Raw genomic sequence first — 23,071 nt, forward strand, 5'->3', positions numbered from 1 at the left:
CGATTGTAATTACACTCACTATCATTGTTATTTGTTTACAGGATGGTAATGCCTAAAGGTCCCGCTGGAGCCTGAAACAAGGTTGTGCTGGGTGCTGCACGTGCATATATCAGTGGCGATTTGAGAGCTAGTGATACAAACAGACAAAACAGAGATTGAAAGGAGAAACAGAGGGATAGAGAGAAGAAGATCTCCCTGCAGGTCATTTAGGGGAACCAGCCATGAGTACAGTGCATCCAGGTCTCCAGTGCTCTGCTGGCCCAGCCAGATGAATGGAAAACATTGCAGCTTTGGAAAAATAGTGTTTCTTCTAATTCTTTGGCCACAGTTTTGATGTTTTAGGACTGCTTTTTTTTTTTTTTTTCCCTTCCTTTTTTTCTTTTCCCCATTTGTGCTAGAAAAGGTGAACTTTTCAAATACCTATTCTGAATTAAAATATCGTTTTCATTGTTATGTTTCTGTTTTGTTGGCACTATTCATAATGACTTCTACCCTTCAGTGGCAGCAAAAGCTTATCATACCGTACAATTGGAAAGATCACAGAAAACTTCAGAGCTTTTGAAGAAAGGTGAGGAAAATCCATTCCCTGTTCTAGGCAGAGAGAGTGGCTGATTTCCAGAAAGGTAAATGGGCAGGATAAGGCCACTTCATGTTCACTGATGGCCAGTTGTACGGACTGTGAAGATAACGGACTACCAGCACAAGAGACGGTGCCAATAATCTAATCCAATCCAATCTATTTCAAGTGGTAGAGACCTGATACTCTATGACAATGTGAGGAAGACCTAACTGTCAGGCAAACTTTGAGATGATCATGTTCAGGATCTAAAACTGTTATGACAAGTGTCAACACAGGAAGGGTGAAACAAAGGCATGAATGTCATACAAGTACTGATAAATCTCAGGAAGGCTGGAAACCAAGGCAAATGGATGGAATAAGATGGTGCTTTGTGTTAGCAAGAAGCAGAGGATGGAGAAATTAAATGTTATGGGTCAGCAAAAGAGTGGTTTTGTGCAAATCACTGCTAAAGATAGACAGCCTTGCTAGCCTGCTCTTTGCTCTTAGCTCCAGTCTAATAGTGAATTATCTCTGTACAGTTATCAGACATGTAAACAATAATGGGAATTATGGGAGACTTTAACTTCCCAGCAAAAGATTGAAAGATAATTACCACTTATGTTCATAGAGGTGTACTATGTGATGGATTTCTTCCCAAAAGTGAAAAAATATAAGACCATTTTAGACTTGGCTCCTGTATGGGTTTAAATGTAGTAAAATTTGAATAAAGTGTGATCATGAGCTGACTTTTCTCATTTTACATTTCACGACAGACAAAACCAGGTTTAGAATGAAGGTTTTGAGGCTTAGAAATGCAAACTTTGAAATCTAAGGAAATGAATAATTGAGTCTGACTAAGCAGCTCTGGGACTTGAGTGCAGAGAAGGCATAGTTAAAATTCAAAATTCAAAGAGGAAAAAAGCGATGAGAAAAGGCATGTTTCAGAGGTTAAAAACTGCAGAAATAAAGTAAGAATGACCAAAAACCTCCTTCACATAGGAAATTAAACAATAATAGTAAGTGGTACTTAAGCCACAGAAACCAGGGGGAACAAAGAGAACAAATTAGGACAGTTGCACGCTTGAGGCAAAAATAGATCAAAAGTTACTGATGTCTCAAATGCTGCAAATCTTATTTCCTGCATCTAACAGCAACAACAATGTGATATTAAGGGCAGTGACAGGACTCCCATTGAAAAGGAGGGTAGGGCACTAGGCGCAACATCATCTGAGGTGAAATAACAATCTATAGCGATTCAAGTGAAAAATGAAAAGCTGATATCTACCTAGCCTATTAACAGCATTGGCACACAGAACAACAAGTCAAGTAGGAAAAATGCATAACAATTGTGCAAATCAGGGATAGTCCCCAGAATGGGAGAGTAACAAATACACCTCTGTCCAGAAGAGGGTAAAGAGTCATCCAGACAAGTGTGGGCCTGTTAGTTTGACATTAACACCATGCAAAGTTTTGGAGCAAGAACAGCTAAGACCAGGGAAGGAGGGGGTAATGTGTAATTTACAAAATAATTTATCAGAGCTAAATTGTTTCCAGATAATTTAATAGCTTTCCTTTCTAGGACCAGTTCTTCCCTACACAGGGGATGAATTACATCTATTTCACTTTCTGTGAGCTTCTGATACATTATCTACGGATTTGGGCTTTGGGGCTGCAAGTGAATAAAGGGAATTTACAATTGTTCACACTGAAGAGGGACTTACCAGCAAAGGAGTCGTTACCTATGGTAATTCTCAGAGACAGTTCTGAAACTGCAGCTGCTAAGGAGGCAAAGACTCATGGAGAAATGTAGGCTGGAAGGGACCTCTGAAAACCCAACCTCCTATTCAGGGCAGAGCTGACTTCAAAGTTAGATATGTTCGGTATGGACATGGTGGCTGAAGATTAAAAATTACACATGAGCTTTGAGATTTGCAGGGGACATAAGGTTGGGAAGTACTACCAAGCCTGACAGAAGGATATCGCTTGTGATTGAAATGGTTCAGGTGAAGTGACAGGTGATAATACAAAGCAGAGCCATTCTCAGAGCTTCTCAAAAAAGGGTGTTTTTTTGTCATGTTTGCTATATGGCAGTCAGGAGTTTAAAGCAAGCAAACAAACAAACAAACAAAAATGACAACAAAACCTCACGTTCATGCACTGTTAGCACAAGGAGGACTGAAAAAGTTTAGTGGTTATATAGTGTGTATGGCTATTCATTTTTTTTTCCCTCCAGTATGAATACACTGGACAAGGCAGCCCTGACACTCATTTGAGACATGAGGCACAGTTCTGCCACTTGTATTCACATTGAACTTAGGAGGAAGAGTTCACAAGACAGAAGGGACAAGTTGCCTATTGCCTGGAAGGGAATGAAAGGACATCATTCTGCCCAGCCAGATGCCAGTTGAGAGAAGAATATGTTGTCTCTACGTAAATGAATTTCTTGAGTAAATATCAAGGAGAAATAGGAAATGTGTAAGTTGGGAGACACATCTGAAATGATGACTGCAGTTGGCTTATGAGCAAGTTTGGACGGGAAATTGGTAGAAACTTCCCATTTTAAGAATAAAGTGCACCATAGATATGAAGTCAGCATTCACCTAAACAGTAATGGCCAACTCAAATCCCCCACAAGAAAGCAGTGGACAAACCAGAACACTAACAAACATGTTGGGGTCTAGAGTCAAATAGATATACCTAACTTTACTATGCCTAAACATCTGAGGGATTGCTTTTAGAGGCTGAGGGCTTGCACCCCATTTCCAATCACTTTCTCTGTGCCCCCTTCCCCAGAGAAGGAAGCTGCTTGGCTTCCCTGCCCTCTGATTCAGCTGCCCGCTGAGGCTGCCCGCCCCTCAGCACCTCTAAGCAGCAGCACCTTCACGTCTCCTCCTGCACCAGCAGCACATCAGCGCCTCTTGTTCCAGCAGCAGGACATCGGCGTCTCCCGTTGCACCATGCAGACCTCCACGCCTCGAGTGCCACCAGCAGTACTCAATGCGAGCTGGACGCTCAGGGCACTTATGGCCACCCACCTTTGTGAGGTCAAAGGCTGACAGTGACTCTCTGCTGACCTCACACGGCTCTCGGGCGCCCCGATGGCAGAGGTTACGGCGCTAAGCTGACTGCCAGGAGAAAAGGCTGACATGAAATGGCTGCTCCACAATGCCAGGAGCAAGGTCTGCTGGAATGGGGGTTCGGAGCGGAGCTCGGCCTTGGGCCTGGGAACTGTGCCTGGGAGCCAGGGACGTCCTTGGTGTGCAGCTGGACACCTGGGCCTGAGAAAGCAAGGTTTCTTTAGAGAGAATTGGAAGCATCGTCACCTAGTGGCTGTGTCAGGGGGACGAGAGAAATGCACAGCATCTCTTGGTTCCCTGAAGTGCACGTGTCCTACGCCCTTGGATGTCTCCATGATAGAAAAAGGGACTGATTTTTACCCAAAACAGAGCTCCTTTCTCTCGGGAGCTTCTCATGCTGCGTGTCCTCCTCTCTTTCTTGTATTTGGCTATGACTTTAGGCTTGTTCTTGCTACTCCTTAAGCAGACTGAAGCTTCCCCGGAACATCACATTAACTGCTTTTCACTACCTCTAAGTGCCTTTCCTCCGCTTCTCATCTAATTAATTAGTGCTATCCTCTTCACGCCTGCTACAGAGGTATCTTTCCTACCTGGTACAAGCTAGAAGAGCTTAGCAGCATCCATACGTCTCTTTCCTTTAGTCCTCACAGTAGACTTGCTCGAGGTAATTTGTGTTGAGCAGTAATCAAGAGAAAGTGTCACCAAGCCAAGGCTGCATTTGCTTGTGTCTTATGGAATCCCTGCAGCTGTGTCCGCTCCCAGCTTCCTGTGTGCCCCAAGCATCCTCGCTTGCAGGGCAGTAGAAGATGCAGAAAAGTCCTGGCCTTAGTGGAAGCACTGCCCTGCAAGAGCTAAGACATCCCTCTTAGCAGCTCACTGTAGCCCCGAAATCCCAAAAAACGGCACGTGCCAGCTACTGGGAAGGAAATGAACTCCGCCATTGTGATATACCCGCTCAAGGCCCTGCTCTTTGGCCCAGGTGTCTATGAGGTGGTTTTGGAAATGAATCCTGTTGCGTGACTCCGTTCTTTCTGGGTGCTACTTTTCAGTTTAAAGCGGTTACTCCTTGTCCTGTCACTCCAGGCCCTGATAAAGACTCCCTCCCCAGCTTTCCTACAGGTTGCCTTTAAGTACAGGAAGGCTCTCCCTGGTGTCGCAGTAAGCTCACCTGTTACCCAGGTGTCACAGTTATTTCCTGTGATAGGAATAATGACCAGGGTTAATCTATTGCAGGTGATTTCATACAATTATAGAAAAGCTTTTGTTGGAAAGCACCTTAGAGGTCTCCAGATCACCCGCGTACTTCAAGCAGGGCCATTTTTAAAGCCCTGTCATATTGCTCAGGGGCTTGTACAGTCAAATTTTGAATGGCCCCAGCAAGAGACCCTACACTCTCACTGTGTCCCTTTGCCAGTGCCTAGGCAGAGTGTGCTTCCCCTGCTGGTCCTGGTGAGATGAACTGATACAAGTTTTGAGAAAACAGAAGTTTATGCTACTGCATGAAGTACCCTTTGTAACATTTTTTTTTTTTTAACCTTTACTGTTTCATATCTGAAATTTGAAATTCATCAGGGAACTCAGCCTGGCACACAGTAAAACTGATGGCAGATACTTCACAATATTATTCGAATTTCACGTAAATAGAACAGACTAGCAACTTACTTAGGAGAAGTAATACGATTTCAGAAATATTCAAAACCAAAGGCATTCCAAACTAAGTTTAAGTTCAGAGGAAATCCAAAGGAAAAACTAATTTTGAAACTAATAATCAGAGAACATAATCTTCTACAAACGATAGATTTTCCTCCTGTATTGGGTAATTTTGATCTGTCTTTAATGATCATCTAGACATGGCTTTGACACCGAGTATTTTGCTTTGCCACTGCATTAAGTCTTCTTCTCATGTGTGGTAAATGTCCTGCTCTCATGGGATGGGCCTAGGAGACATACGCACTGTGTCTCATGATGCTTGGCTATCATCTTAAATCTGTGAGAAGAGGAAAGGTCTCGCTGCTTCCTGAACAGGGAATTGGATGTCTGCAGTTGAGAACCCTCTGTCTAATCTAGAAACGTGAAGGAAGGAGTTTGCTGGATTGCAAGTGACAGTGAAGAAAGCCACAGATGACATATCAAACTGATTAAAATGTTATTTAGCTCAGGGCATGGCTAATGATGTGGAGCTGGAATAGTTTGACGATTGTAATTACACTCACTATCATTGTTATTTGTTTACAGGATGGTAATGCCTAAAGGTCCCGCTGGAGCCTGAAACAAGGTTGTGCTGGGTGCTGCACGTGCATATATCAGTGGCGATTTGAGAGCTAGTGATACAAACAGACAAAACAGAGATTGAAAGGAGAAACAGAGGGATAGAGAGAAGAAGATCTCCCTGCAGGTCATTTAGGGGAACCAGCCATGAGTACAGTGCATCCAGGTCTCCAGTGCTCTGCTGGCCCAGCCAGATGAATGGAAAACATTGCAGCTTTGGAAAAATAGTGTTTCTTCTAATTCTTTGGCCACAGTTTTGATGTTTTAGGACTGCTTTTTTTTTTTTTTTTTCCTTCCTTTTTTTCTTTTCCCCATTTGTGCTAGAAAAGGTGAACTTTTCAAATACCTATTCTGAATTAAAATATCGTTTTCATTGTTATGTTTCTGTTTTGTTGGCACTATTCATAATGACTTCTACCCTTCAGTGGCAGCAAAAGCTTATCATACCGTACAATTGGAAAGATCACAGAAAACTTCAGAGCTTTTGAAGAAAGGTGAGGAAAATCCATTCCCTGTTCTAGGCAGAGAGAGTGGCTGATTTCCAGAAAGGTAAATGGGCAGGATAAGGCCACTTCATGTTCACTGATGGCCAGTTGTACGGACTGTGAAGATAATGGACTACCAGCACAAGAGACGGTGCCAATAATCTAATCCAATCCAATCTATTTCAAGTGGTAGAGACCTGATACTCTATGACAATGTGAGGAAGACCTAACTGTCAGGCAAACTTTGAGATGATCATGTTCAGGATCTAAAACTGTTATGACAAGTGTCAACACAGGAAGGGTGAAACAAAGGCATGAATGTCATACAAGTACTGATAAATCTCAGGAAGGCTGGAAACCAAGGCAAATGGATGGAATAAGATGGTGCTTTGTGTTAGCAAGAAGCAGAGGATGGAGAAATTAAATGTTATGGGTCAGCAAAAGAGTGGTTTTGTGCAAATCACTGCTAAAGATAGACAGCCTTGCTAGCCTGCTCTTTGCTCTTAGCTCCAGTCTAATAGTGAATTCTCTCTGTACAGTTATCAGACACGTAAACAATAATGGGAATTATGGGAGACTTTAACTTCCCAGCAAAAGATTGAAAGATAATTACCACTTATGTTCACAGAGGTGTACTATGTGATGGATTTCTTCCCAAAAGTGAAAAAATATAAGACCATTTTAGACTTGGCTCCTGTATGGGTTTAAATGTAGTAAAATTTGAATAAAGTGTGATCATGAGCTGACTTTTCTCATTTTACATTTCACGACAGACAAAACCAGGTTTAGAATGAAGGTTTTGAGGCTTAGAAATGCAAACTTTGAAATCTAAGGAAATGAATAATTGAGTCTGACTAAGCAGCTCTGGGACTTGAGTGCAGAGAAGGCATAGTTAAAATTCAAAATTCAAAGAGGAAAAAAGCGATGAGAAAAGGCATGTTTCAGAGGTTAAAAACTGCAGAAATAAAGTAAGAATGACCAAAAACCTCCTTCACATAGGAAATTAAACAATAATAGTAAGTGGTACTTAAGCCACAGAAACCAGGGGGAACAAAGAGAACAAATTAGGACAGTTGCACGCTTGAGGCAAAAATAGATCAAAAGTTACTGATGTCTCAAATGCTGCAAATCTTATTTCCTGCATCTAACAGCAACAACAATGTGATATTAAGGGCAGTGACAGGACTCCCATTGAAAAGGAGGGTAGGGCACTAGGCGCAACATCATCTGAGGTGAAATAACAATCTATAGCGATTCAAGTGAAAAATGAAAAGCTGATATCTACCTAGCCTATTAACAGCATTGGCACACAGAACAACAAGTCAAGTAGGAAAAATGCATAACAATTGTGCAAATCAGGGATAGTCCCCAGAATGGGAGAGTAACAAATACACCTCTGTCCAGAAGAGGGTAAAGAGTCATCCAGACAAGTGTGGGCCTGTTAGTTTGACATCAACACCATGCAAAGTTTTGGAGCAAGAACAGCTAAGACCAGGGAAGGAGGGGGTAATGTGTAATTTACAAAATAATTTATCAGAGCTAAATTGTTTCCAGATAATTTAATAGCTTTCCTTTCTAGGACCAGTTCTTCCCTACACAGGGGATGAATTACATCTATTTCACTTTCTGTGAGCTTCTGATATATTATCTACGGATTTGGGCTTTGGGGCTGCAAGTGAATAAAGGGAATTTACAATTGTTCACACTGAAGAGGGACTTACCAGCAAAGGAGTCGTTACCTATGGTAATTCTCAGAGACAGTTCTGAAACTGCAGCTGCTAAGGAGGCAAAGACTCATGGAGAAATGTAGGCTGGAAGGGACCTCTGAAAACCCAACCTCCTATTCAGGGCAGAGCTGACTTCAAAGTTAGATATGTTCGGTATGGACATGGTGGCTGAAGATTAAAAATTACACATGAGCTTTGAGATTTGCAGGGGACATAAGGTTGGGAAGTACTACCAAGCCTGACAGAAGGATATCGCTTGTGATTGAAATGGTTCAGGTGAAGTGACAGGTGATAATACAAAGCAGAGCCATTCTCAGAGATTCTCAAAAAAGGGTGTTTTTTTGTCATGTTTGCTATATGGCAGTCAGGAGTTTAAAGCAAGCAAACAAACAAACAAACAAAAATGACAACAAAACCTCACGTTCATGCACTGTTAGCACAAGGAGGACTGAAAAAGTTTAGTGGTTATATAGTGTGTATGGCTATTCATTTTTTTTTCCCTCCAGTATGAATACACTGGACAAGGCAGCCCTGACACTCATTTGAGACATGAGGCACAGTTCTGCCACTTGTATTCACATTGAACTTAGGAGGAAGAGTTCACAAGACAGAAGGAACAAGTTGCCTATTGCCTGGAAGGGAATGAAAGGACATCATTCTGCCCAGCCAGATGCCAGTTGAGAGAAGAATATGTTGTCTCTACGTAAATGAATTTCTTGAGTAAATATCAAGGAGAAATAGGAAATGTGTAAGTTGGGAGACACATCTGAAATGATGACTGCAGTTGGCTTATGAGCAAGTTTGGACGGGAAATTGGTAGAAACTTCCCATTTTAAGAATAAAGTGCACCATAGATATGAAGTCAGCATTCACCTAAACAGTAATGGCCAACTCAAATCCCCCACAAGAAAGCAGTGGACAAACCAGAACACTAACAAACATGTTGGGGTCTAGAGTCAAATAGATATACCTAACTTTACTATGCCTAAACATCTGAGGGATTGCTTTTAGAGGCTGAGGGCTTGTACCCCATTTCCAATCACTTTCTCTGTGCCCCCTTCCCCAGAGAAGGAAGCTGCTTGGCTTCCCTGCCCTCTGATTCAGCTGCCCGCTGAGGCTGCCCGCCCCTCAGCACCTCTAAGCAGCAGCACCTTCACGTCTCCTCCTGCACCAGCAGCACATCAGCGCCTCTTGTTCCAGCAGCAGGACATCGGCGTCTCCCGTTGCACCATGCAGACCTCCACGCCTCGAGTGCCACCAGCAGTACTCAATGCGAGCTGGACGCTCAGGGCACTTACGGCCACCCACCTTTGTGAGGTCAAAGGCTGACAGTGACTCTCTGCTGACCTCACACGGCTCTCGGGCGCCCCGATGGCAGAGGTTACGGCGCTAAGCTGACTGCCAGGAGAAAAGGCTGACATGAAATGGCTGCTCCACAATGCCAGGAGCAAGGTCTGCTGGAATGGGGGTTCGGAGCGGAGCTCGGCCTTGGGCCTGGGAACTGTGCCTGGGAGCCAGGGACGTCCTTGGTGTGCAGCTGGACACCTGGGCCTGAGAAAGCAAGGTTTCTTTAGAGAGAATTGGAAGCATCGTCACCTAGTGGCTGTGTCAGGGGGACGAGAGAAATGCACAGCATCTCTTGGTTCCCTGAAGTGCACGTGTCCTACGCCCTTGGATGTCTCCATGATAGAAAAAGGGACTGATTTTTACCCAAAACAGAGCTCCTTTCTCTCGGGAGCTTCTCATGCTGCGTGTCCTCCTCTCTTTCTTGTATTTGGCTATGACTTTAGGCTTGTTCTTGCTACTCCTTAAGCAGCATGCTACTCCTTCACGCCTGCTACAGAGGTATCTTTCCTACCTGGTACAAGCTAGAAGAGCTTAGCAGCATCCATACGTCTCTTTCCTTTAGTCCTCACAGTAGACTTGCTCGAGGTAATTTGTGTTGAGCAGTAATCAAGAGAAAGTGTCACCAAGCCAAGGCTGCATTTGCTTGTGTCTTATGGAATCCCTGCAGCTGTGTCCCCTCCCAGCTTCCTGTGTGCCCCAAGCATCCTCGCTTGCAGGGCAGTAGAAGATGCAGAAAAGTCCTGGCCTTAGTGGAAGCACTGCCCTGCAAGAGCTAAGACATCCCTCTTAGCAGCTCACTGTAGCCCCGAAATCCCAAAAAACGGCACGTGCCAGCTACTGGGAAGGAAATGAACTCTGCCATTGTGATATACCCGCTCAAGGCCCTGCTCTTTGGCCCAGGTGTCTATGAGGTGGTTTTGGAAATGAATCCTGTTGCGTGACTCCGTTCTTTCTGGGTGCTACTTTTCAGTTTAAAGCGGTTACTCCTTGTCCTGTCACTGCAGGCCCTGATAAAGACTCCCTCCCCAGCTTTCCTACAGGTTGCCTTTAAGTACAGGAAGGCTCTCCCTGGTGTCGCAGTAAGCTCACCTGTTACCCAGGTGTCACAGTTATTTCCTGTGATAGGAATAATGACCAGGGTTAATCTATTGCAGGTGATTTCATACAATTATAGAAAAGCTTTTGTTGGAAAGCACCTTAGAGGTCTCCAGATCACCCGCGTACTTCAAGCAGGGCCATTTTTAAAGCCCTGTCATATTGTTCAGGGGCTTGTACAGTCAAATTTTGAATGGCCCCAGCAAGAGACCCTACACTCTCACTGTGTCCCTTTGCCAGTGCCTAGGCAGAGTGTGCTTCCCCTGCTGGTCCTGGTGAGATGAACTGATACAAGTTTTGAGAAAACAGAAGTTTATGCTACTGCATGAAGTACCCTTTGTAACATTTTTTTTTTTTAACCTTTACTGTTTCATATCTGAAATTTGAAATTCATCAGGGAACTCAGCCTGGCACACAGTAAAACTGATGGCAGATACTTCACAATATTATTCGAATTTCACGTAAATAGAACAGACTAGCAACTTACTTAGGAGAAGTAATACGATTTCAGAAATATTCAAAACCAAAGGCATTCCAAACTAAGTTTAAGTTCAGAGGAAATCCAAAGGAAAAACTAATTTTGAAACTAATAATCAGAGAACATAATCTTCTACAAACGATAGATTTTCCTCCTGTATTGGGTAATTTTGATCTGTCTTTAATGATCATCTAGACATGGCTTTGACACCGAGTATTTTGCTTTGCCACTGCATTAAGTCTTCTTCTCATGTGTGGTAAATGTCCTGCTCTCATGGGATGGGCCTAGGAGACATACGCACTGTGTCTCATGATGCTTGGCTATCATCTTAAATCTGTGAGAAGAGGAAAGGTCTCGCTGCTTCCTGAACAGGGAATTGGATGTCTGCAGTTGAGAACCCTCTGTCTAATCCAGAAACGTGAAGGAAGGAGTTTGCTGGATTGCAAGTGACAGTGAAGAAAGCCACAGATGACATATCAAACTGATTAAAATGTTATTTAGCTCAGGGCATGGCTAATGATGTGGAGCTGGAATAGTTTGACGATTGTAATTACGCTCACTATCATTGTTATTTGTTTACAGGATGGTAATGCCTAAAGGTCCCGCTGGAGCCTGAAACAAGGTTGTGCTGGGTGCTGCACGTGCATATATCAGTGGCGATTTGAGAGCTAGTGATACGAACAGACAAAACAGAGATTGAAAGGAGAAACAGAGGGATAGAGAGAAGAAGATCTCCCTGCAGGTCATTTAGGGGAACCAGCCATGAGTACAGTGCATCCAGGTCTCCAGTGCTCTGCTGGCCCAGCCAGATGAATGGAAAACATTGCAGCTTTGGAAAAATAGTGTTTCTTCTAATTCTTTGGCCACAGTTTTGATGTTTTAGGACTGCTTTTTTTTTTTTTTTTCCCTTCCTTTTTTTCTTTTCCCCATTTGTGCTAGAAAAGGTGAACTTTTCAAATACCTATTCTGAATTAAAATATCGTTTTCATTGTTATGTTTCTGTTTTGTTGGCACTATTCATAATGACTTCTACCCTTCAGTGGCAGCAAAAGCTTATCATACCGTACAATTGGAAAGATCACAGAAAACTTCAGAGCTTTTGAAGAAAGGTGAGGAAAATCCATTCCCTGTTCTAGGCAGAGAGAGTGGCTGATTTCCAGAAAGGTAAATGGGCAGGATAAGGCCACTTCATGTTCACTGATGGCCAGTTGTACGGACTGTGAAGATAATGGACTACCAGCACAAGAGACGGTGCCAATAATCTAATCCAATCCAATCTATTTCAAGTGGTAGAGACCTGATACTCTATGACAATGTGAGGAAGACCTAACTGTCAGGCAAACTTTGAGATGATCATGTTCAGGATCTAAAACTGTTATGACAAGTGTCAACACAGGAAGGGTGAAACAAAGGCATGAATGTCATACAAGTACTGATAAATCTCAGGAAGGCTGGAAACCAAGGCAAATGGATGGAATAAGATGGTGCTTTGTGTTAGCAAGAAGCAGAGGATGGAGAAATTAAATGTTATGGGTCAGCAAAAGAGTGGTTTTGTGCAAATCACTGCTAAAGATAGACAGCCTTGCTAGCCTGCTCTTTGCTCTTAGCTCCAGTCTAATAGTGAATTATCTCTGTACAGTTATCAGACACGTAAACAATAATGGGAATTATGGGAGACTTTAACTTCCCAGCAAAAGATTGAAAGATAATTACCACTTATGTTCACAGAGGTGTACTATGTGATGGATTTCTTCCCAAAAGTGAAAAAATATAAGACCATTTTAGACTTGGCTCCTGTATGGGTTTAAATGTAGTAAAATTTGAATAAAGTGTGATCATGAGCTGACTTTTCTCATTTTACATTTCACGACAGACAAAACCAGGTTTAGAATGAAGGTTTTGAGGCTTAGAAATGCAAACTTTGAAATCTAAGGAAATGAATAATTGAGTCTGACTAAGCAGCTCTGGGACTTGAGTGCAGAGAAGGCATAGTTAAAATTCAAAATTCAAAGAGGAAAAAAGCGATGAGAAAAGGCATGTTTCAGAGGTTAAAAACTGCAGAAATAAAGTAAGAATGACCAAAAACCTCCTTCACATAGGAAATTAAACAATAATAGTAAGTGGTACTTAAGCCACAGAAACCAGGGGGAACAAAGAGAACAAATTAGGACAGTTGCACGCTTGAGGCAAAAATAGATCAAAAGTTACTGATGTCTCAAATGCTGCAAATCTTATTTCCTGCATCTAACAGCAACAACAATGTGATATTAAGGGCAGTGACAGGACTCCCATTGAAAAGGAGGGTAGGGCACTAGGCGCAACATCATCTGAGGTGAAATAACAATCTATAGCGATTCAAGTGAAAAATGAAAAGCTGATATCTACCTAGCCTATTAACAGCATTGGCACACAGAACAACAAGTCAAGTAGGAAAAATGCATAACAATTGTGCAAATCAGGGATAGTCCCCAGAATGGGAGAGTAACAAATACACCTCTGTCCAGAAGAGGGTAAAGAGTCATCCAGACAAGTGTGGGCCTGTTAGTTTGACATCAACACCATGCAAAGTTTTGGAGCAAGAACAGCTAAGACCAGGGAAGGAGGGGGTAATGTGTAATTTACAAAATAATTTATCAGAGCTAAATTGTTTCCAGATAATTTAATAGCTTTCCTTTCTAGGACCAGTTCTTCCCTACACAGGGGATGAATTACATCTATTTCACTTTCTGTGAGCTTCTGATACATTATCTACGGATTTGGGCTTTGGGGCTGCAAGTGAATAAAGGGAATTTACAATTGTTCACACTGAAGAGGGACTTACCAGCAAAGGAGTCGTTACCTATGGTAATTCTCAGAGACAGTTCTGAAACTGCAGCTGCTAAGGAGGCAAAGACTCATGGAGAAATGTAGGCTGGAAGGGACCTCTGAAAACCCAACCTCCTATTCAGGGCAGAGCTGACTTCAAAGTTAGATATGTTCGGTATGGACATGGTGGCTGAAGATTAAAAATTACACATGAGCTTTGAGATTTGCAGGGGACATAAGGTTGGGAAGTACTACCAAGCCTGACAGAAGGATATCACTTGTGATTGAAATGGTTCAGGTGAAGTGACAGGTGATAATACAAAGCAGAGCCATTCTCAGAGCTTCTCAAAAAAGGGTGTTTTTTTGTCATGTTTGCTATATGGCAGTCAGGAGTTTAAAGCAAGCAAACAAACAAACAAACAAAAATGACAACAAAACCTCACGTTCATGCACTGTTAGCACAAGGAGGACTGAAAAAGTTTAGTGGTTATATAGTGTGTATGGCTATGCATTTTTTTTTCCCTCCAGTATGAATACACTGGACAAGGCAGCCCTGACACTCATTTGAGACATGAGGCACAGTTCTGCCACTTGTATTCACATTGAACTTAGGAGGAAGAGTTCACAAGACAGAAGGAACAAGTTGCCTATTGCCTGGAAGGGAATGAAAGGACATCATTCTGCCCAGCCAGATGCCAGTTGAGAGAAGAATATGTTGTCTCTACGTAAATGAATTTCTTGAGTAAATATCAAGGAGAAATAGGAAATGTGTAAGTTGGGAGACACATCTGAAATGATGACTGCAGTTGGCTTATGAGCAAGTTTGGACGGGAAATTGGTAGAAACTTCCCATTTTAAGAATAAAGTGCACCATAGATATGAAGTCAGCATTCACCTAAACAGTAATGGCCAACTCAAATCCCCCACAAGAAAGCAGTGGACAAACCAGAACACTAACAAACATGTTGGGGTCTAGAGTCAAATAGATATACCTAACTTTACTATGCCTAAACATCTGAGGGATTGCTTTTAGAGGCTGAGGGCTTGTACCCCATTTCCAATCACTTTCTCTGTGCCCCCTTCCCCAGAGAAGGAAGCTGCTTGGCTTCCCTGCCCTCTGATTCAGCTGCCCGCTGAGGCTGCGCGCCCCTCAGCACCTCTAAGCAGCAGCACCTTCACGTCTCCTCCTGCACCAGCAGCACATCAGCGCCTCTTGTTCCAGCAGCAGGACATCGGCGTCTCCCATTGCACCATGCAGACCTCCACGCCTCGAGTGCCACCAGCAGTACTCAATGCGAGCTGGACGCTCAGGGCACTTATGGCCACCCACCTTTGTGAGGTCAAAGGCTGACAGTGACCCTCTGCTGACCTCACACGGCTCTCGGGCGCCCCGATGGCAGAGGTTACGGCGCTAAGCTGACTGCCAGGAGAAAAGGCTGACATGAAATGGCTGCTCCACAATGCCAGGAGGAAGGTCTGCTGGAATGGGGGTTCGGAGCGGAGCTCGGCCTTGGGCCTGGGAACTGTGCCTGGGAGCCAGGGACGTCCTTGGTGTGCAGCTGGACACCTGGGCCTGAGAAAGCAAGGTTTCTTTAGAGAGAATTGGAAGCATCGTCACCTAGTGGCTGTGTCAGGGGGACGAGAGAAATGCACAGCATCTCTTGGTTCCCTGAAGTGCATGTGTCCTACGCCCTTGGATGTCTCCATGATAGAAAAAGGGACTGATTTTTACCCAAAACAGAGCTCCTTTCTCTCGGGAGCTTCTCATGCTGCGTGTCCTCCTCTCTTTCTTGTATTTGGCTATGACTTTAGGCTTGTTCTTGCTACTCCTTAAGCAGACTGAAGCTTCCCCGGAACATCACATTAACTGCTTTTCACTACCTCTAAGTGCCTTTCCTCCGCTTCTCATCTAATTAATTAGTGCTATCCTCTTCACGCCTGCTACAGAGGTATCTTTCCTACCTGGTACAAGCTAGAAGAGCTTAGCAGCATCCATACGTCTCTTTCCTTTAGTCCTCACAGTAGACTTGCTCGAGGTAATTTGTGTTGAGCAGTAATCAAGAGAAAGTGTCACCAAGCCAAGGCTGCATTTGCTTGTGCCTTATGGAATCCCTGCAGCTGTGTCCCCTCCCAGCTTCCTGTGTGCCCCAAGCATCCTCGCTTGCAGGGCCGTAGAAGATGCAGAAAAGTCCTGGCCTTAGTGGAAGCACTGCCCTGCAAGAGCTAAGACATCCCTCTTAGCAGCTCACTGTAGCCCCGAAATCCCAAAAAACGGCACGTGCCAGCTACTGGGAAGGAAATGAACTCCGCCATTGTGATATACCCGCTCAAGGCCCTGCTCTTTGGCCCAGGTGTCTATGAGGTGGTTTTGGAAATGAATCCTGTTGCGTGACTCCGTTCTTTCTGGGTGCTACTTTTCAGTTTAAAGCGGTTACTCCTTGTCCTGTCACTCCAGGCCCTGATAAAGACTCCCTCCCCAGCTTTCCTACAGGTTGCCTTTAAGTACAGGAAGGCTCTCCCTGGTGTCGCAGTAAGCTCACCTGTTACCCAGGTGTCACAGTTATTTCCTGTGATAGGAATAATGACCAGGGTTAATCTATTGCAGGTGATTTCATACAATTATAGAAAAGCTTTTGTTGGAAAGCACCTTAGAGGTCTCCAGATCACCCGCGTACTTCAAGCAGGGCCATTTTTAAAGCCCTGTCATATTGTTCAGGGGCTTGTACAGTCAAATTTTGAATGGCCCCAGCAAGAGACCCTACACTCTCACTGTGTCCCTTTGCCAGTGCCTAGGCAGAGTGTGCTTCCCCTGCTGGTCCTGGTGAGATGAACTGATACAAGTTTTGAGAAAACAGAAGTTTATGCTACTGCATGAAGTACCCTTTGTAACATTTTTTTTTTTTAACCTTTACTGTTTCATATCTGAAATTTGAAATTCATCAGGGAACTCAGCCTGGCACACAGTAAAACTGATGGCAGATACTTCACAATATTATTCGAATTTCACGTAAATAGAACAGACTAGCAACTTACTTAGGAGAAGTAATACGATTTCAGAAATATTCAAAACCAAAGGCATTCCAAACTAAGTTTAAGTTCAGAGGAAATCCAAAGGAAAAACTAATTTTGAAACTAATAATCAGAGAACATAATCTTCTACAAACGATAGATTTTCCTCCTGTATTGGGTAATTTTGATCTGTCTTTAATGATCATCTAGACATGGCTTTGACACCGAGTATTTTGCTTTGCCACTGCATTAAGTCTTCTTCTCATGTGTGGTAAATGTCCTGCTCTCATGGGATGGGCCTAGGAGACATACGCACTGTGTCTCATGATGCTTGGCTATCATCTTAAATCTGTGAGAAGAGGAAAGGTCTCGCTGCTTCCTGAACAGGGAATTGGATGTCTGCAGTTGAGAACCCTCTGTCTAATCCAGAAACGTGAAGGAAGGAGTTTGCTGGATTGCAAGTGACAGTGAAGAAAGCCACAGATGACATATCAAACTGATTAAAATGTTATTTAGCTCAGGGCATGGCTAATGATGTGGAGCTGGAATAGTTTGACGATTGTAATTACGCTCACTATCATTGTTATTTGTTTACAGGATGGTAATGCCTAAAGGTCCCGCTGGAGCCTGAAACAAGGTTGTGCTGGGTGCTGCACGTGCATATATCAGTGGCGATTTGAGAGCTAGTGATACAAACAGACAAAACAGAGATTGAAAGGAGAAACAGAGGGATAGAGAGAAGAAGATCTCCCTGCAGGTCATTTAGGGGAACCAGCCATGAGTACAGTGCATCCAGGTCTCCAGTGCTCTGCTGGCCCAGCCAGATGAATGGAAAACATTGCAGCTTTGGAAAAATAGTGTTTCTTCTAATTCTTTGGCCACAGTTTTGATGTTTTAGGACTGCTTTTTTTTTTTTTTTTTCCTTCCTTTTTTTCTTTTCCCCATTTGTGCTAGAAAAGGTGAACTTTTCAAATACCTATTCTGAATTAAAATATCGTTTTCATTGTTATGTTTCTGTTTTGTTGGCACTATTCATAATGACTTCTACCCTTCAGTGGCAGCAAAAGCTTATCATACCGTACAATTGGAAAGATCACAGAAAACTTCAGAGCTTTTGAAGAAAGGTGAGGAAAATCCATTCCCTGTTCTAGGCAGAGAGAGTGGCTGATTTCCAGAAAGGTAAATGGGCAGGATAAGGCCACTTCATGTTCACTGATGGCCAGTTGTACGGACTGTGAAGATAATGGACTACCAGCACAAGAGACGGTGCCAATAATCTAATCCAATCCAATCTATTTCAAGTGGTAGAGACCTGATACTCTATGACAATGTGAGGAAGACCTAACTGTCAGGCAAACTTTGAGATGATCATGTTCAGGATCTAAAACTGTTATGACAAGTGTCAACACAGGAAGGGTGAAACAAAGGCATGAATGTCATACAAGTACTGATAAATCTCAGGAAGGCTGGAAACCAAGGCAAATGGATGGAATAAGATGGTGCTTTGTGTTAGCAAGAAGCAGAGGATGGAGAAATTAAATGTTATGGGTCAGCAAAAGAGTGGTTTTGTGCAAATCACTGCTAAAGATAGACAGCCTTGCTAGCCTGCTCTTTGCTCTTAGCTCCAGTCTAATAGTGAATTATCTCTGTACAGTTATCAGACACGTAAACAATAATGGGAATTATGGGAGACTTTAACTTCCCAGCAAAAGATTGAAAGATAATTACCACTTATGTTCACAGAGGTGTACTATGTGATGGATTTCTTCCCAAAAGTGAAAAAATATAAGACCATTTTAGACTTGGCTCCTGTATGGGTTTAAATGTAGTAAAATTTGAATAAAGTGTGATCATGAGCTGACTTTTCTCATTTTACATTTCACGAGAGACAAAACCAGGTTTAGAATGAAGGTTTTGAGGCTTAGAAATGCAAACTTTGAAATCTAAGGAAATGAATAATTGAGTCTGACTAAGCAGCTCTGGGACTTGAGTGCAGAGAAGGCATAGTTAAAATTCAAAATTCAAAGAGGAAAAAAGCGATGAGAAAAGGCATGTTTCAGAGGTTAAAAACTGCAGAAATAAAGTAAGAATGACCAAAAACCTCCTTCACATAGGAAATTAAACAATAATAGTAAGTGGTACTTAAGCCACAGAAACCAGGGGGAACAAAGAGAACAAATTAGGACAGTTGCACGCTTGAGGCAAAAATAGATCAAAAGTTACTGATGTCTCAAATGCTGCAAATCTTATTTCCTGCATCTAACAGCAACAACAATGTGATATTAAGGGCAGTGACAGGACTCCCATTGAAAAGGAGGGTAGGGCACTAGGCGCAACATCATCTGAGGTGAAATAACAATCTATAGCGATTCAAGTGAAAAATGAAAAGCTGATATCTACCTAGCCTATTAACAGCATTGGCACACAGAACAACAAGTCAAGTAGGAAAAATGCATAACAATTGTGCAAATCAGGGATAGTCCCCAGAATGGGAGAGTAACAAATACACCTCTGTCCAGAAGAGGGTAAAGAGTCATCCAGACAAGTGTGGGCCTGTTAGTTTGACATCAACACCATGCAAAGTTTTGGAGCAAGAACAGCTAAGACCAGGGAAGGAGGGGGTAATGTGTAATTTACAAAATAATTTATCAGAGCTAAATTGTTTCCAGATAATTTAATAGCTTTCCTTTCTAGGACCAGTTCTTCCCTACACAGGGGATGAATTACATCTATTTCACTTTCTGTGAGCTTCTGATACATTATCTACGGATTTGGGCTTTGGGGCTGCAAGTGAATAAAGGGAATTTACAATTGTTCACACTGAAGAGGGACTTACCAGCAAAGGAGTCGTTACCTATGGTAATTCTCAGAGACAGTTCTGAAACTGCAGCTGCTAAGGAGGCAAAGACTCATGGAGAAATGTAGGCTGGAAGGGACCTCTGAAAACCCAACCTCCTATTCAGGGCAGAGCTGACTTCAAAGTTAGATTCGGTATGGACATGTTCGGTATGGACATGGTGGCTGAAGATTAAAAATTACACATGAGCTTTGAGATTTGCAGGGGACATAAGGTTGGGAAGTACTACCAAGCCTGACAGAAGGATATCGCTTGTGATTGAAATGGTTCAGGTGAAGTGACAGGTGATAATACAAAGCAGAGCCATTCTCAGAGATTCTCAAAAAAGGGTGTTTTTTGGTCATGTTTGCTATATGGCAGTCAGGAGTTTAAAGCAAGCAAACAAACAAACAAACAAAAATGACAACAAAACCTCACGTTCATGCACTGTTAGCACAAGGAGGACTGAAAAAGTTTAGTGGTTATATAGTGTGTATGGCTATTCATTTTTTTTTCCCTCCAGTATGAATACACTGGACAAGGCAGCCCTGACACTCATTTGAGACATGAGGCACAGTTCTGCCACTTGTATTCACATTGAACTTAGGAGGAAGAGTTCACAAGACAGAAGGAACAAGTTGCCTATTGCCTGGAAGGGAATGAAAGGACATCATTCTGCCCGGCCAGATGCCAGTTGAGAGAAGAATATGTTGTCTCTACGTAAATGAATTTCTTGAGTAAATATCAAGGAGAAATAGGAAATGTGTAAGTTGGGAGACACATCTGAAATGATGACTGCAGTTGGCTTATGAGCAAGTTTGGACGGGAAATTGGTAGAAACTTCCCATTTTAAGAATAAAGTGCACCATAGATATGAAGTCAGCATTCACCTAAAGAGTAATGGCCAACTCAAATCCCCCACAAGAAAGCAGTGGACAAACCAGAACACTAACAAACATGTTGGGGTCTAGAGTCAAATAGATATACCTAACTTTACTATGCCTAAACATCTGAGGGATTGCTTTTAGAGGCTGAGGGCTTGTACCCCATTTCCAATCACTTTCTCTGTGCCCCCTTCCCCAGAGAAGGAAGCTGCTTGGCTTCCCTGCCCTCTGATTCAGCTGCCCGCTGAGGCTGCCCGCTCCTCAGCACCTCTAAGCAGCAGCACCTTCACGTCTTCTCCTGCACCAGCAGCACATCAGCGCCTCTTGTTCCAGCAGCAGGACATCGGCGTCTCCCATTGCACCATGCAGACCTCCACGCCTCGAGTGCCACCAGCAGTACTCAATGCGAGCTGGACGCTCAGGGCACTTACGGCCACCCACCTTTGTGAGGTCAAAGGCTGACAGTGACTCTCTGCTGACCTCACACGGCTCTCGGGCGCCCCGATGGCAGAGGTTACGGCGCTAAGCTGACTGCCAGGAGAAAAGGCTGACATGAAATGGCTGCTCCACAATGCCAGGAGCAAGGTCTGCTGGAATGGGGGTTCGGAGCGGAGCTCGGCCTTGGGCCTGGGAACTGTGCCTGGGAGCCAGGGACGTCCTTGGTGTGCAGCTGGACACCTGGGCCTGAGAAAGCAAGGTTTCTTTAGAGAGAATTGGAAGCATCGTCACCTAGTGGCTGTGTCAGGGGGACGAGAGAAATGCACAGCATCTCTTGGTTCCCTGAAGTGCACGTGTCCTACGCCCTTGGATGTCTCCATGATAGAAAAAGGGACTGATTTTTACCCAAAACAGAGCTCCTTTCTCTCGGGAGCTTCTCATGCTGCGTGTCCTCCTCTCTTTCTTGTATTTGGCTATGACTTTAGGCTTGTTCTTGCTACTCCTTAAGCAGACTGAAGCTTCCCCGGAACATCACATTAACTGCTTTTCACTACCTCTAAGTGCCTTTCCTCCGCTTCTCATCTAATTAATTAGTGCTATCCTCTTCACGCCTGCTACAGAGGTATCTTTCCTACCTGGTACAAGCTAGAAGAGCTTAGCAGCATCCATACGTCTCTTTCCTTTAGTCCTCACAGTAGACTTGCTCGAGGTAATTTGTGTTGAGCAGTAATCAAGAGAAAGTGTCACCAAGCCAAGGCTGCATTTGCTTGTGCCTTATGGAATCCCTGCAGCTGTGTCCCCTCCCAGCTTCCTGTGTGCCCCAAGCATCCTCGCTTGCAGGGCAGTAGAAGATGCAGAAAAGTCCTGGCCTTAGTGGAAGCACTGCCCTGCAAGAGCTAAGACATCCCTCTTAGCAGCTCACTGTAGCCCCGAAATCCCAAAAAACGGCACGTGCCAGCTACTGGGAAGGAAATGAACTCCGCCATTGTGATATACCCGCTCAAGGCCCTGCTCTTTGGCCCAGGTGTCTATGAGGTGGTTTTGGAAATGAATCCTGTTGCGTGACTCCGTTCTTTCTGGGTGCTACTTTTCAGTTTAAAGCGGTTACTCCTTGTCCTGTCACTCCAGGCCCTGATAAAGACTCCCTCCCCAGCTTTCCTACAGGTTGCCTTTAAGTACAGGAAGGCTCTCCCTGGTGTCGCAGTAAGCTCACCTGTTACCCAGGTGTCACAGTTATTTCCTGTGATAGGAATAATGACCAGGGTTAATCTATTGCAGGTGATTTCATACAATTATAGAAAAGCTTTTGTTGGAAAGCACCTTAGAGGTCTCCAGATCACCCGCGTACTTCAAGCAGGGCCATTTTTAAAGCCCTGTCATATTGCTCAGGGGCTTGTACAGTCAAATTTTGAATGGCCCCAGCAAGAGACCCTACACTCTCACTGTGTCCCTTTGCCAGTGCCTAGGCAGAGTGTGCTTCCCCTGCTGGTCCTGGTGAGATGAACTGATACAAGTTTTGAGAAAACAGAAGTTTATGCTACTGCATGAAGTACCCTTTGTAACATGTTTTTTTTTTAACCTTTACTGTTTCATATCTGAAATTTGAAATTCATCAGGGAACTCAGCCTGGCACACAGTAAAACTGATGGCAGATACTTCACAATATTATTCGAATTTCACGTAAATAGAACAGACTAGCAACTTACTTAGGAGAAGTAATACGATTTCAGAAATATTCAAAACCAAAGGCATTCCAAACTAAGTTTAAGTTCAGAGGAAATCCAAAGGAAAAACTAATTTTGAAACTAATAATCAGAGAACATAATCTTCTACAAACGATAGATTTTCCTCCTGTATTGGGTAATTTTGATCTGTCTTTAATGATCATCTAGACATGGCTTTGACACTGAGTATTTTGCTTTGCCACTGCATTAAGTCTTCTTCTCATGTGTGGTAAATGTCCTGCTCTCATGGGATGGGCCTAGGAGACATACGCACTGTGTCTCATGATGCTTGGCTATCATCTTAAATCTGTGAGAAGAGGAAAGGTCTCGCTGCTTCCT

The sequence above is a fragment of the Anser anser genome (genome assembly GCF_964211835.1).
Source record: "Anser anser genome assembly, chromosome: 17".
Lineage (NCBI taxonomy): Eukaryota > Metazoa > Chordata > Aves > Anseriformes > Anatidae > Anser > Anser anser.